General features: G+C 38.2%; 1 pseudogene across 1 annotated transcript; it reads right to left on the reverse strand.

The window, feature by feature from the left end:
- Positions 1 to 4,400: 4,400 nt before the first annotated feature.
- On the reverse strand, positions 4,401 to 5,632 carry LOC308244072 (pre-B-cell leukemia transcription factor 2-like; annotated as a pseudogene). The gene is made up of 2 exons: positions 5,573 to 5,632; positions 4,401 to 5,029 (listed from the first exon to the last, which is right to left on the reverse strand). The product of its transcript is annotated as a pre-B-cell leukemia transcription factor 2-like (transcript).
- Between the last annotated feature and the right edge of the window lie 10,073 nt (positions 5,633 to 15,705).

Genomic DNA, 15,705 nt, shown 5'->3' on the forward strand with positions numbered 1-15,705 from the left:
TTAAAAATAATTTGAAATCTGAAAGATATGATTTGCTTATAATTAAATTAACAGTTAATTTTTATTTTGAAAGTATATATATATAATGGGTGGTATCTGCTTGGCTATATATAAGAATGAGATGTCTGTGTGTTTGCCATCACTCAATAGATTGCCTGAGATTTGCATTACATTCTGGTTTAATGCTTATTTAATAACAAAACTATTTTTTTCTCTAATCCTCTGTGAAGGTGTTTTCTGGGTTGGTAGGAGATTTTGTTTTCAATTATATTTCCTCAACAAGTCTGGTGAAAAGGACAGAATGTCTAGCAGTTACTTAATTAAGTGGACCAGTTGAAGGTCTTAAGGCCACACAACAATCAGATAAAGGAACTAGAAACATAAAGTCCCCCTTTTTAGGTCTCTGCTCTTTTATAATGCTAATCAAATTTCCTTTTTTTTTTTTCAAATTAAAAATTAAATAAGCATGGGCAACATGGGCTAGAAGATTCCATTGGGATTACCACATGATTGGATAACATGGGAACTCAGGAATTTTGCCTTCTGGTCTTTCCCTTAAAGAACTAATAACTTTCTGTCATATATGGAAAGTGTATGTGAGAATTCAATTTTGCAGTGGCCTAAGGAGAGATACTTTATTTGAATAAATTAATGTATTCCCATATCTCATCTCAAGAAAATGAATTACTGTAATATAAACTTCAACTCCCAACTTCACATTATGCACAAAATGAAGTTTAAGGTAGATCATAGACTTAATTATAACAACTAAAACCATAAAGCTTTTTAAAAAATAAACATAATAGAATATGACTGTAGCTTGGAGCTAGCTAAATGTTTCTAAGTTAGTTCACAGAAAGCAATAACCAGAAGAAAACAATGATACTTGGGAATTCCTCAAAAGTATAAAATTTTGCTCATCAAAATTGCTTATAATTAAGATGAACAAACCACAGACTGGGGAAAGCTGTTTGAAAAACACATGTCTGACAAAAAGAACTTATATTAACTCAAAAATAAAAAGTGGAAAAAAACACACAAAATATTCAAACATTTGTACAGACACTTTACAGAAACGCATATGCCCAAAAAGTGACTAAAGAAAGCTTCAACATGATTAATTTTCAAATAAATACATGCTTAAGATGTGTGCATCTATTAGTCAGAGTTCTTCAGATAAATAGTGCCAATAGGTTGGGGAGAGAGAGAGAGAGAGAGAGAGAGAGAGAGAGAGAGATTAAGGAACCTCTCAAGTGATTGTAAAAACTGGCAAGTTCAAAATCTGAAGGAAAGGTGGGCAGGCTGGAGATCCAGGAAAGAATTGATGTTACAGCTCCTGACAGAATGCAGGTGGCTGGCTGAATTCCCTCTTCTTGAGAGGAGGTTAGTTTTTGTATGTTTTTTCAAGGCATCCAACTGATTGGATGAGACCCACTTGTAACTAAACCCAGTTTTAGTTGCCAGCCACACAAAAAACAAACTAGTGAGATAAGTGCTTATGGAAAAGGAAAGAGGTTTATTCAGGTGCCAGCAACCCAAGAAGATGGAACTCTCGTCCCAAAGGCCATCTTAATAGCTCTGGTCAAGCTAGCACATTTTATAGGGCTGAAAGAGGAAGAAGGAAACCTCTATGTGCAGAACATTTATAATGTACAGGATGTGCTTCCCATAGATTTTTATATGGTTCAATGTCAGTGTCCTTGAGTTGGCCATCTGGTTTTTGTTAGCTTAATTCCTTCCTGTGTCTGGGAATTCAGTGTCAGCTGGGTTCTTGAGGTCAGGTTGCTCCTCATGTTCACACAGGAACTGAAACTGAGGATCTCTGATTTGTATACTTAGAAAAAAAATTAACATATAAGCTCTAGTTTTGAGAGGAAAAATCGGGTTAGAGTAACAAGCTGGGTTTAAAATTTATTAAGAGTAATATAGGTTACTTTATAGAGATTTTTTACAAGTTTGCTTTGTTAGTGCATTAGTTCTATTTATGATTAGTTAGAGTAGTATAAAATTTTTATTACCTGTTACACACCCACATTATGGAGGCTTTCTTCTTTACCTAAGGTCTATTGATTTATATGTCAACCTCATCTAAAACATACATTGACACAACATCCATCCAGACTAGTGTTTGACCAAATACCTGGGCACTGTGGCCTAAGCAGGTTAATACATAAAATTAACTGTCACAGTAAATTTCTTTGTGAATTTTACACTAAAAAAATATCTGCAAACAACTACTGACCCTAGCTAAGTACATGCATGTCAAAGCATGGAGATGGGTCAGTATTAATGTGGCAATTTACTTGAAATGTATCAGATAAATCTGGCTGATGGGTGGATGATAGACATAGGGTAAGATGGATGAAAAGATATGTGATCTGTGATAAAACATGAGATACCAGAGTTTGTGGGTGTATAGATGTTTATTGTAAGGTGATTTTATATTATAAGAAAGAAATTTTGTGTTGAATATATACTTAAGGGTCAAATGAATGCACAAGTAGATTGAGAGGAAGAAGAATCAACATGGGATTTTATAATAATTATACTAGAGGCCTGGTGCACGAAATTCATGCATGGGGTGGGGGTGGTCCCTCAGCCCGACCTGCACCCTCTCCAATCTGGGAGTCCTCAGAGGATGTCCAAGTGCCAGTTTAGGCCTAATCCCTGCTGGGCCTAAACTGGCAGTTGGACATCCCTATTGCAATCTGGGACTTCTGGCTCCTAACTGCTCACCTGCCTGCCTGCCCTAACCATTCTGCCTGCCTGCCTGATCCCCCTAGCTGCCCTCCCCTGCCGGACTGGTCACCCTATTAACTTCCTTTTTTAATCTTATCCCCTTCACACACAATTGTATTTGACTTCCTTATTGGCTTCTCTCTCACACACAATTTTTCTCTCTCCTTTATGTAACTCTTTTTCCTACTGACTCATCATTTATAAACTTTTCTTTCCTCCTTATTTCCTACTTCTGTTCCATCATCCTTCTTCCCATCTTTCTCCTACCCTCCTTCCCTCCACACATTCTTTCTTTCCTTTATCTTTACCTCTCCCCTCCCTCCCCTTTCCCTTTCTTCCCACCTTAATTTTTTTCTTCACTTCCTCCCTTGGACCTGCTTTGCTCCCTCCCCCATTTCTTCCTTCTTCCCATTCTCCTTTTAAGCTCTACCAGATCCCCTTTAAAACTTTTCTCCCCGCCAAAACCGGTTTGGCTCAGTGGACGGAGCGTCGGCCTGCGGACTCAAGGGTCCCGGGTTCGATTCCGGTCAAGGGCATGTGCCTTGGTTGCGGGCACATCCCCAGTGGGGGGCGTGCAGGAGGCAGCTGATCGGTGTTTCTCTCTCATCGATGTTTCTAGCTCTCTATCCCTCCTCTCCCTTCCGCTCTGTGGAAAATCAATAAAATATATTAAAAAAAAAAAAAAAAAAAAAAAACTTTTCTCCCCTCCCTCTTTCTCTCTCATCCTACCTTTCCCATACATTCTTCTCTACTTACTTCCACTGTTTTAATATCTATCTACCTGCCTAATTATTCACTATCATTTATATTTTTTCTTTTCTGACTCCTACTTTGAAAATCTGTCCCCAGTATACAACTATACTTGATTTTCATTATAGCTTCTACAGTTCACTCATACATCCTCTTTCCTTCTTTAACTCTGCTGTCTACTGACTCCTTTATAAAGTTCTTCCCTCTCTCCTTTCTTTTTTTTTTTTTTTTCCCACCGAGCAATTCTATTGGTTTAAGATGAGCTGCATATAAGGTAATAAATCTGTCTGCAGGGGGAGGGGTGGGAGGCACAGGGGTGTGGCCAGGTCATCTGTCCAGAAGTTGTGTTCCCATTCTTGGCATCTCTGGTAGGTAGGACAAGGCTGGTGTCTCCACAGATCCCAGAGCAGATAAGGGGTGGGGGAGAGAGAATGGATGAAACCAGAGAGAGAGAGAGAGAGAGAGAGAGAGAGAGAGAGAGAGAGAGAGAGAAACAGAATAGTCATATATGTGTCTGAGAGAGAGAGAGAGAATGTATATGTGTCTATAGAGAAACAATAGTTGTGTATGTATCTATGAGAGAGAGAAACAGAATAGTTGTGTATGTGTCTATGAGAGAGAGGATCTGTAAGATATGGTTCTGGATGTGTTTCTGTGTAAGAAATGGGGAGAGAAAAAGATTGAAAAGAAGGGAAAAAGGGGGAGACAGACCCCACCTTCCCCTTAGGGGACCCCCTTCTCCTTGCCATGTAGTCAGCAACCCCAGCATTGAGTCGGCTGAGGTAGGGCAACTCCATTTGCCCTCTCCATCTTGTGCTTCTCCTGTGTCTGGGGCTTGTCCTCTGGTTGCTTTTGTCCTCTCATCAAGAGTTACCTAATGAGCCCTCGCCCTGTGGCCCTGAGGGGTGAGATCAGTTGGAAGCATCAGAATGAACGCTCCCTGGTCCTTCTATTGGGGACATCGTTGAGGACGGGGTCACAGCCTCCTGCCAGGCGCCATTTGGCCTCATTTCCCGAGGGATGTACATCTGGCTTCCCCTGAGGTTATCTCCGTAGCCCCCTGGGCCCATCAAATGTTGGAGTGATTCCACCTGGGAAGCAGAGTAGGAATCTCTATTGAGCCCGGGCATCCCCAGAAACATGTCTCTGGATCCTGGAAGATTGAAAGAGCCACCAGAGCCTGCAGAGGAAGGGGGTGTCGGGGAGCTGGTGCAGCTGTGGCCCCCCTGGTTGACAGACATGCAGTCTTGACGGCATAGATGTTTGCCTCCTCTTGAAATTTTCCGATATTTTTCTTATAGCGAATCTGCTTGTTGCCTAACCAGTTGGAGACCTGAGAGAAAGTGATGCCACACTTCTTGGCGAGCTCCTCCTTAGCCTCCTCACTGGGATACGTGTTACTCAGGTAGGAACAGAAATACTCATTTAGGACCTCGGTGGCCTGTTTGCTGAAGTTCTGGTGTTTCCGTCTGGCATCCAGGAACCGGAATCACAGGATCATGATGGCCTCGCAGGTGGCCACTTCCACTGGAGGCCACTCCTAGACCAGGCAGCTCAGCATTCCTGTTTGCAACCCTGGCCAGGGCAGCCTCCAGGCTGGGCAGCGCCGCTGGCCCACGCAAGCCCCCACAGGTGGCCACTTCCGCCAGGGGTTACTCCTGGGCAGCGCCTGACTGGTCGTGACTAATTAGCATATCTGGGCTAATTAGCATATTCCTATCTTATTATATAGGATATTTGAAGTGTGACCTTGACAAATGAGGAGAATATCAATAATCAGAGGGAAAATGCAGGGATATAACTCTTAAAGTAAGTATAATTGAAGTTTCAAGAATAAAGCATGGGATGCTCTGCTGGAATAGGATACTTATGTTGGAGACTAGTAACTCTAACATGCCCAATTACCCATGCAATAAAAGCTATCCGTGTTAGCCTTTGACATAAGAATCTGAGTGACCTAGTCCCTTCTCCTTTCCAGCATTAACCTCTATTACTTACATGTATATTAATATAATCTAATTACATTAGATTTCACTTAAACATTAGAAAAGATTTCTCATCTGTAAGCCTCTCTTCAACTTACTGTGACCTTCTGAAATGCTTTGCTTTCCCCTACACAGACTTTCCTTATACCATCCACCATCTCTCTCTTAAAGCTTAGAGAAAATAAACCTCATCTGATCTTCCAAGATGCCCAAATTATCCCTCTTTCTAGTGATTTATTAAACCAGTTCATTTATATTACTTTATAGTATTTTCCATATTACGTTTCAATTGGTTTATTTTTATTGTTTTATCCATTTATTCAATTATATTATTTATACATAGTATATTATTTTTCCAAATAGAATATAAACTCATCCTGGTCAGATATTGTGCCTTATTTACTTTGCTTCCTTCATAATTTTCAGTACACAATCTTGTCTACTATATACACTGAAAAATATTTAGTGAGTGTGTTCATTTTCTATCGTTTCCTAATAAAATTTGCCAAAAAATTAGCGGATACAAATATACATTTAGTATTTCATAATCAAGAGTCCAGAAGCAGATTAACTGGGTCTTCTGCTCAGGGTCTAACAATTCTATAATCAAAGTGTCTACTAGAAATATGATCCTATCCAAGGTCTTCTTCCAAGATCACATGAATGTTGGCAAAATGTATTTCCTTGCATCTATTGAACTTACCATGTTATGCTCCTTCAAGGCCAGCAAAATAAAATCTCTAAACTTTTTCCATCTCTGGTGTCTACGCTCTCTTCCATAGGGCTCATAAGTTAGATAAGATCCAACCAGGGAAACCTATCTTTTGATTTACTTGGAGTTAACTGATTAAAGAATCTTAATTACAGCTGAGAAAACTCTTTACTTTTGACATATAATGTAATCATTACAGGAGTCATGTCCCTTCAACTTTGCCAAACACTATGAAAAAAGTAGTAAGTTATGCCCACACTAAAGGGAAGTGGGTTGTATGGGGTGTAGGTCATTAGGGGTCACCTTGGAATTATACCTAACACAGGGAATAATAAATAACTTGTATACTTGCATAATGCATGGAAATTGTCAACAAATCCACTGATGCTGTTGCACACATGATATCACTGACTAAATAGACAAAGAGTGTTCAACATGGATGTTCCCAAAGCACTCAATATCTCTCATAAGTCCACAGATGTGATCATTGTGGTTGTTTTACAATAGTGATTAGTTTTTTAGGATCTTGACATTTGTCGTTAAGTAGCCATTGTATTCACCATGCCTAATAATATGCCTCGTTTAATAATAAGATTTCAATAATTGATATATTAATACTCAAAATATGTAAAATGTTAGAAATGATATTTGGAGGGAAAGCACCTGCATGTTAGCAACCGATGATAAAATATTTCTGTAACAGAGAAAGACAAATAACATATATTTATTTCACTTATATGTGGAATCTAAAGAACAAATAAAAGAATGAACAAAATTAAAACAGACTCATAGATACAGATAACAGACTGATGGTTGCCAGAGGAAAGGGGGGTTGGAAACCGGGTGAAAAATGTGAAGGGATTAAGAAGTACAAATTGGTAGTTACACAGTAGTTGTGGGGATGTAAACACAGCATAGGAAATATAGTCAATAATGTTGTAATAATTATGTATGGTACCAGGTTGGTACTTGAAATACCAAGAGGACCACTTTGTAAAGTATATGATTGTCTAACCACTATACTGTACACCTAAAACTAATACAAAATAATATTGAATATAAGCTGTAATTGAAAAATAAAATTTATAAAGTGTTTTATACAGGTTAATTTTACACTAAATTTCTCATTTATGACTTGAAGAAATTATTTCTACAACAGAAGGTACTGAAGTCTAAATTTCTTAGCATGAACTTTTAGCAGACTAGTTACAGTTAGAGGCATTTTTGCACTCAGATGTTTTGGTGTTCTAAAATAAAAAGCAAATATCTTTGCTCAAATCATGCTAAGGTATTGGAAACAGAGTATTGCCATGAATTAAAATTAAAATAGCATTTTATATTTGTATTGAAAACAAAGAAGTATACATAATATAAAACAAATTTCCTAGGGTTGTAATATAACTGTGGCTCAAAGGATTTTATTTATATTGAAAGTTTTCTGAATCTGATTTACAATGACAGTCTATGCTTAATGAGCTAACAAATTCCTTAAATGCATGTTTTCTCAAATCCAGCATACAATGGGCAAATAAAAACAAAACTTGAAAGGGAAAATGAGTATTGGCCTTTTTCCTTTGTTATGACTGGCAGACAATACTTGGCTTAGTCCCAGTTCATAAAATGTTAATGCAATATTTAAATGGCACATTTGGTGCTTCCATTCTGTGGAAAAGAATTTATTGCCAGTTTCCTACCCTTGCAAATTGCTTCTCTTTATATTATAAAACAGTAGATGTAAATACAAGTATGTCAGAAAAAAAGTAAGATTGGTTCATAATGCAACGTATTTTCTCATGAATTACTTATTTTAGTAAAATCAGAATAGTTTTTCAAATTAGTCTTAAGATCCTATCTGTAGGAAAATTATATTATGATCTGTTATAAAAGTTAGAATTAATGTTTAATTATCATAGCAAATTGTATTTCCAATAGGCTATATACACATTGAGAATGTAATTCAGCATACAACTAAAATATGATGTTTCCAGTTACTAGATCAAATAAACCAACATTTAAAAATATTTTATTTTTTAACAATTATATATTTATGAAACTTTTAAAAATGGAGTTGTGTATGTGAAACAAAATACTCATTCAGGCAAAAAAAATTGCTTTAAATAGTTTAATTCACCCTCCATTGGGCAGCAAAAAGGTAGAAAATATCTATAATCATTTTTTCTGGGCCTTAACTATTTTTACAAGTAGGACAACCAGTAGTACTACTAAATAGGGGGAGTGGAATGTCACCTAGAGCACAGAATTTGGGTTTAGCCTACTGTTTTTTATAATTGCTAGTCCTTTAAGCTTGAACACATTAGTTAAACATTTCTTGTCTTGGTTTCTTCATTTGTATAACAAAGATGATAAAAACACCCACCTTAGGGAATTTTTTTGTTTTTTTTTTTTTTTTTAATATATTTTATTGATATTTCACAGAGAGGAAGGAAGAGGGATAGAGAGCTAGAAACATCGATGAGAGAGAAACATCGATCAGCTGCCTCCTGCACACCTCCTACTGGGGATGTGCCCGCAACCAAGGTACGTGCCCTTGACCGGAATCGAACCTGGGACCCTTCAGTCCGCAGGCCGACGCTCTATCCACTGAGCCAAACCGGTTTTGGCCTTAGGGAATTTTTTTGAATGTTAAGTAATTACATGTGAAACATGCACAGTAATGCCTTTCATGGCATAGGCTGTATAAGCATTGCAAGTATTATCGTCTCTTGCTTATAATATTTCTTAATTTAGACACATTTATTGTACTTTTAAAAATAAAAATTTTATTATGTGGTCGCTTTACACTGCAATGAAATGGCAGTATAGCAATGCTTTACACAATAGGAAATACACAGATCAATAATAACAATATTAAAATATGTTTTCCTAACATTTTTCAGTAAATTGTTTTGCCTGGATTGTAGGAAGTCATACATTCTGCAGATCAAGACACTGAGGCTAAGCAATGGTTAAAGTCTAGCTTACGTGTCACACAGTTATGGACAAAAGTGTAATTATGTAACTGCAAACCAGCTCAGAATGGTTTAATGAGATGCTGAATTGCTTTTCAGAAACAACAGACCAAAACCGAAAGTCATGCAGTCCAAGCATGTGCAGAAGAAAGCACTTTGACTTCTGCTGTAGTAGAGCCAAAGACTCACTCCCACTCCTGTATGTAACTGACTGAACGGTGGAAAGAACCCTTTCGGAAGCGAGGGTCCTTTGTCCAGAAAGATCCTGCGTTGATGCCCCTTGCCATAAATGGCCAAATTCCAAGCCCTTCAATTAAAACTTGTCTTGCTAGCACGTCCACACACCTGTTCCCCCTAAACCCTTAAAAACCCACCCCAAAACCCAAATCAGGGAGTTTGGGTTTCTGATTATTAGTTTTCTTTCTCTTGGATGACACCATACATAACAAAATAGCCAATATGTCTCCACTGAAATTCTCCATGTTTAGTGTTTGGCTCTGTGTGGACTAACTTTTTCTGTTCTGTAACAATCTATAGTGGTTTCCAAATCCCAACCCTATAATTCTTATTCTATTTGAAATACATAAGTAAGAACTGCTATATTTTATTATTATTTTTTATTTGTAACCTGATAGTGGTGAACTTACCATGGTAAGTTCAAAGTTAGTTAGTTATTTGTAATCTGATAAAGTTAGTTAGCATTCTTTATTTTGGAGTGGGATTTTTATAGGAATATTTCAACACAAAATATATAAAGGGTTAATTTCTCAGTTAATCAGAAAGCAATACTGAAGAGGAAGGTTATATTTTTAACTCAGAATTTTGAATTAAACATATTCAATTGAACTGAACATATTACATTTTCCTACACATGTAATGAAATAGAAAATTTGTATTAACAAATCTCACTACAGAGACCTGAAAGTGAATAGCAATCATAAATTGCTTAACTTCAAATTATTACAATTTATGAGCTCTGAATTTGAAGACTAAACAGAGCAAAAATACTATTTCAGAAGTTTGGACTTAAAGGTAATAAGAAGGTTGTGGCTATTGCTAAAGATAAATATATTAATCACTAGAGATGCCATGCATGAAATTCGTGCAAGGGGCTCAGCCCTCACAGCCATGGCTGCCCCAGCCCTTGCAGCCCTGGCTTCATAAGGAAGGTCGTCTGGTCAGTCGTTCTGCTGTTCGCTCTAATTAGCGTATTAGCTCTTTATTATATAGGATACGGGCAGTAGGAACACACTACTGATATATCTCTTTGTTCACAGTGGCTAATGTAAGTTCATTGTTTTACTTCTTGATAGTTATAATTGGCTTTGCATTATAAAAATACAAAACAGCACATTATATTATGATATGATAACACATAGTAGTCTTCCTTACAGTCCTCTTGAAGGAGTATGTTCTGCTGATATTATTTAAGTCTTCAAAAACAATCCATTTTTGTGTTTTTTTTAAATATAATTTTGTTCAGTCACTGGGGAGCTAGACTTCCCAAATGGACTTTGAAATAGAATGAGGAATTGTCATAGATGGGGAGGAGCTAGGGCATGAATCAGTTCTTTGGATCTAAAAAACCTACCAAATATAATTCACCTATATAGAAACAGTAGTTTCATTTGTAACACAAACACTGGGTTCTATTATTTACTGTTATCTGAAATTTTTATTCTGTTAGAATTTTTAGGAAAATATATATATATATATATATATATATATATATATATATATATATTTTCCTAAAAATGGTTAATTTGCATATTACTCTTTTATTAGATAGGATATATATATATATATATATATATATCCTATCTAATAAAAGAGTAATATGCAAATTAACCATCACTCTGCTACTCCAAGCAACGCCCACATGCCACACCCACCAGCCAATCAAGAGCGAATATGCAAATAAACCCAACCAAGATGGCTACGGCCTCAGAGAGCAGGAGGGAGGCTTGGGTTTCCCCGGCAATGGAGGAAGCCAAGCTTTCCGCCTGCCCTTGCCGGCCTAGGCCTCCACTCAAGGCTACAAAGTTTCTATGATAGAAGATACATAAATCCAAACAGAAATGGAGGCAGCCACGGAGCTGGAAAAAGCAGGAGGCTAGGGTTGCCCGTGGTGATGGAGGAAGCCAAGTTTCTGTAGCCCTGGCCAGCCCAGGCCTCTGCTTAAGGCTACAAAGTTTCAATTATAGAAAATACATAAATCCCAACAAAAATGGCTGCTGCCTCAGAGCAAGCAGAGGCTTGGCTCTGCTCCAGGCTACAAAGTTTCAATTGTAGAAGATAAATAAATCCCAGATACCAGGGCCTCCGCTTGGGTCACCAGGGGGAGTGGCCGGCCTGCAAACCACCACAGGCCCCTTGCCCAGGCCGCCCCACACCCCAAGGGAACCCCCACCCTGATCTGGGACACCCTTCAGGGCAAACCAGCTGGTCCCAACCCGTGCACCAGACCTCTATCCTATCTAATAAAAGAGTAATATGCAGATTGACCATCACTCCAATACACAGGATGGCTGCCCCCATGTGGTCAAAGATCCTGCCCCCATGTGAACACAAGATGGCCACCACAAGATGGCCAAGAGGGGAGGGCAGTTGGGAGGGACCAGGCCTGCAAGGGAGGGCAGTTGTGGGCAATCAGGCCTGCAGGGGAGGGCAGTTAGGGGTGACCAGGCCTGCAATGGAGAGCAGTTAGGGGCAAACAGGCTGGCAGGGGAGCATTTAGGCATCAATCAGGCTGGCAGGGGAGCAGTTAGGTATCAATCCGGCTGGCAGGGGAGTGGTTAGGGGGTGATCAGGCTGGCAGGCAGAAGCAGTTAGGGACAATCAGGAAGGCAGGTAGGCGAGCAGTTGGGAGCCAGCAGTCCTGGATTGTGAGAGGGATGTCCCAGATTGGAGAGAGTGCAGGCTGGGCTGAGGGAAACACCCCCTGTGCATGAATTTTGTGCACCAGGCCTCTAGTGTGTATGTATATATATATATATATATATATATATATATATATATATATATATATATGTGTGTGTGTGTGTGTGTGTTCACATATATGTGTATATATAATATATAGAGAGTTGGCTTAATATATATTATATATACATATATATATATATACACACACACACACACACACACACACACATATATATATATATATATATATATATATATATATAGAGAGAGAGAGAGAGAGAGAGAGAGAGAGAGAGAGTTGGTTTATTATAAATAAACCTCTAAGTTACATTAGGAAAAAATACCATGTTTTTTACATTTTAAAGTTTCCAATAAGAGTGAGGGAATACAGCCCTGACCGGTTTGGCTCAGTGGATAGAGTGCCGGCCTGCAGACTGAAAGGTCCCAGGTTCGATTCCAGTCAAGGGCATGTACCTTGGTTGCGGGCACATCCCCAGTAGGGGGTGTGCAAGAGGCAGCTGATCAATGTTTTCCTCTCATCGATGTTTCTAACTCTCTATCCCTCTCCCTTCCTTTCTGTAAAAAATCAATAAAATATATTAAAAAAAAAAAAACAGAATGAGGGAATACAGTGTGTGATTACAAAAAAGTATCATTTAATAACTAAAGAAATGAACTTTGTTTCAGAAAAATCTTAATAAAATTTGAAAAAAAGGTAAAAATATAAGTATGAATGTTAGCAAGTGCCAAAAGAGTAGGTAAAAATTAAAATACAGCTACCCTTCCTTATCAAGAATAAAGAAGACTGCTTGTACTCCTGAGAGATGGGAAAAGCACAGGGGAAAGAACCAATGATCGGAAGAAATATTTAGCAAGACAGTAATATTCTAGAAGCTTAAAACTACTTTATCCCAGTGAAATAAAGGGTTCATGATGTTATCTCCCTAGTGCAATGTACTAATCCATCTCTCTTTCACAATAATGTAAGGGTTAATTTCATACTTAAAAATTATCTCCTTTTTCTCAATTCCCACTCACTTGACACACTATACAAATTGGGCTTTCTGTCCTATTACAAAGCCAGAGAACTTCTCACTAAGGTCAGTGATAACTACACTGATTCTAAGATGCATCATCTAAATTTGTCGCTGTTAAAAATAGAAAGGAAATAATTAATAACCCGGCTCGGCAATAAGGTTTATATAGATGTAAAGCTGGATTTTCCCAATTAAATCTGAATCTTTTGCCATTTTTAATGGGAATTTTTCAGACTTAATCTTATTTGACTTCTAAGCAGTATTAACATGTTGACACCTCTCTTTTTCAAACATTCCCTACTCAGAGTTCTGTGATTCCCTTCTCTTCTGGTTTTGCCCCCACTGGCCACTGAATTTGGATCATCTTTGTAGGCTTACTTATAATCTGTTCAGAGTTCCTCAAAGATTAGCTTTACGTCCTTACTTCTTTTCACTCCATGTGCTGATGAGACAATGCATCCACTCACTTTCCCCTTTTGAAAGTCACATTCCTAAACCCTTCACAGCTCTGTCTGTGTGAATTATAAGTGTTCAAACCACATCCACACATATACACCAGCTCTTTTAGCATGAATTATAAGTCTTTAACACTACCTTACATACTTCACATCTCTTTAAATGTGAGTTCTCAGTGTTTGAACACTTGCCTACAGATATGACAGCTCTGAGAACATGAAGTGTAAATACATGGCTCCAATTAAATGCAGAGGACTATAGTCTAGCAATGTGCTAAGAAAGAGTGAAACATAGGTATGGCTATAATTAATTATAGCTAATACTAGAGGCCCGGTGCATGAAATTTGTGCTTGGGGAGAGGGGTGTCCCTCAGCCCAGCCTGCACCCTCTCCAATCTGGGACCCCTTTAGGGATGTCTGACCGCCTGCCCGTTTAGGCCAAATCCCACTGGGCTGCTGGTTCCCAACCGTTTGCCTGCCTCTGTCTGATTGCCCCTAACTGCTTCTGCCTGCCAACCTGATCACCCCCTAAGCACTCCCCGGCCAGCCTGATCGATGCCTAACTGCTTCCCGGTCAGCCCAATTGCCCCTAACTGCCCTCCCCTGCAGGCATGTTCCCCCCAACTGCCCTCCCCTGCAGGCCTGATTCCCCTCCAGCTGCCTTCCCTTGAAGACATGGCCCCCCCTCAACTGCCCTCCTTTGCTGGCCTGGTCTCCACCAACTGCCCTCATCTGCTGGCCTGGTCACCCCTAACTGCCCACAACTGCCCTCCCCTGCAGGCCATCTTGTGGTGGCCATCTTGTGTCCACATGGGGGCATCCATTTTTGACCACATGGGGCTGGCCATCTTGTGTCTTGGAGTGACAGTCAATTTGCATATTACTCTTTTATTAGATAGGATGAGTTATGTTAATAGAAAGTTTATAGCAGAGTCCCAGATGTAATATTTGGTACAGACATGCTCAAAATGTCTGAATTCAACTACCTAATAAAATATGACATAGATTTTACAGACTAGAAATTCGCCAGAATTCAGCTTGGTTTTTGATGTTGTTATTATTTGGCAACACTTTACTGATGACTTCAGTTTTCCATTTGTTTTTCGTTCAGTTGATGTGGCACCCATTTTCCTTCCTTTAAAATCTTTCCCATTGTTTGTAAATGATCCAAAAGTGTTTGCTGAGCAACGTTTAATCTTCCTGCAAGTTGTTTTTGAGTTTGACCTGCATCTTCATCCAATAATGCTTGTAATTGTTGGTCTTCAAACTTTTTCGGTTGACCTGGACATTCTTTGTCTTTCACATTGAAATCATCACTTTTAAAGCATTTAAACCAGCGTTCACAAGTATCTTGAGATGGAGCATGTTCACCATAAGCTTCCCGAAATATTCAGCACACTTTTTTTCAAAATAAAGTAATGAATTAAAACTTCCTGCAAATGCTCTTTTTTGGCACAAAATTCAACATTTTTAATTGTAAAAATATCTATGGTGTTAACACCTTCAGAAATTTGACATATGAAGTTTTGAAGCTTGTTGTCAATACAACAAAATAACATACATATCAAATCGCATATATATTAACATATGGTGTAACTCCATCTATTGAAAAAAATCTGTATTATTAACTGGTACACCTAGAAATAACTAAGAATCTTTTTTTTTTTTTTTTTATAAAATTTGTTGATGGGGGAAGAAGAATCAAGTTAGATTGTAACAAGTACTCATGCACTTTATAGAAAATTTGCTTCATGCTCCTAACACTGGATTTTTCTTATGCTTGAGGTTAGAGGAATAGAATACAGTTGAGTTAACCAATCTTAGCAAATACCTCTGCAGGTACTTTGAGTCATAGCACTTTAAAGATGAGTTAGACATTTAAAATTCCTTTTGCAGTGAGTCTGGTTTTGTGATGAGAAACTGAATATAAATAAAACGTCAGTTCTAAAAACACACACAAAATTACAATTAAGATTATTGAGAAAAATAAACTGTTTGGGGCATTACACCATAATTTAGGTTGTGTGAATTCTGAATTTTTATAAGAAGGTATAGGAGGCACATTAAATCTATATCTACAAATTATAAATTTTACCAGTATGAATAACATGTATATAAAACTTTTTTTGTAAATTC

Source organism: Plecotus auritus (assembly GCF_963455305.1).
Source record: "Plecotus auritus genome assembly, chromosome: 3".
Lineage (NCBI taxonomy): Eukaryota > Metazoa > Chordata > Mammalia > Chiroptera > Vespertilionidae > Plecotus > Plecotus auritus.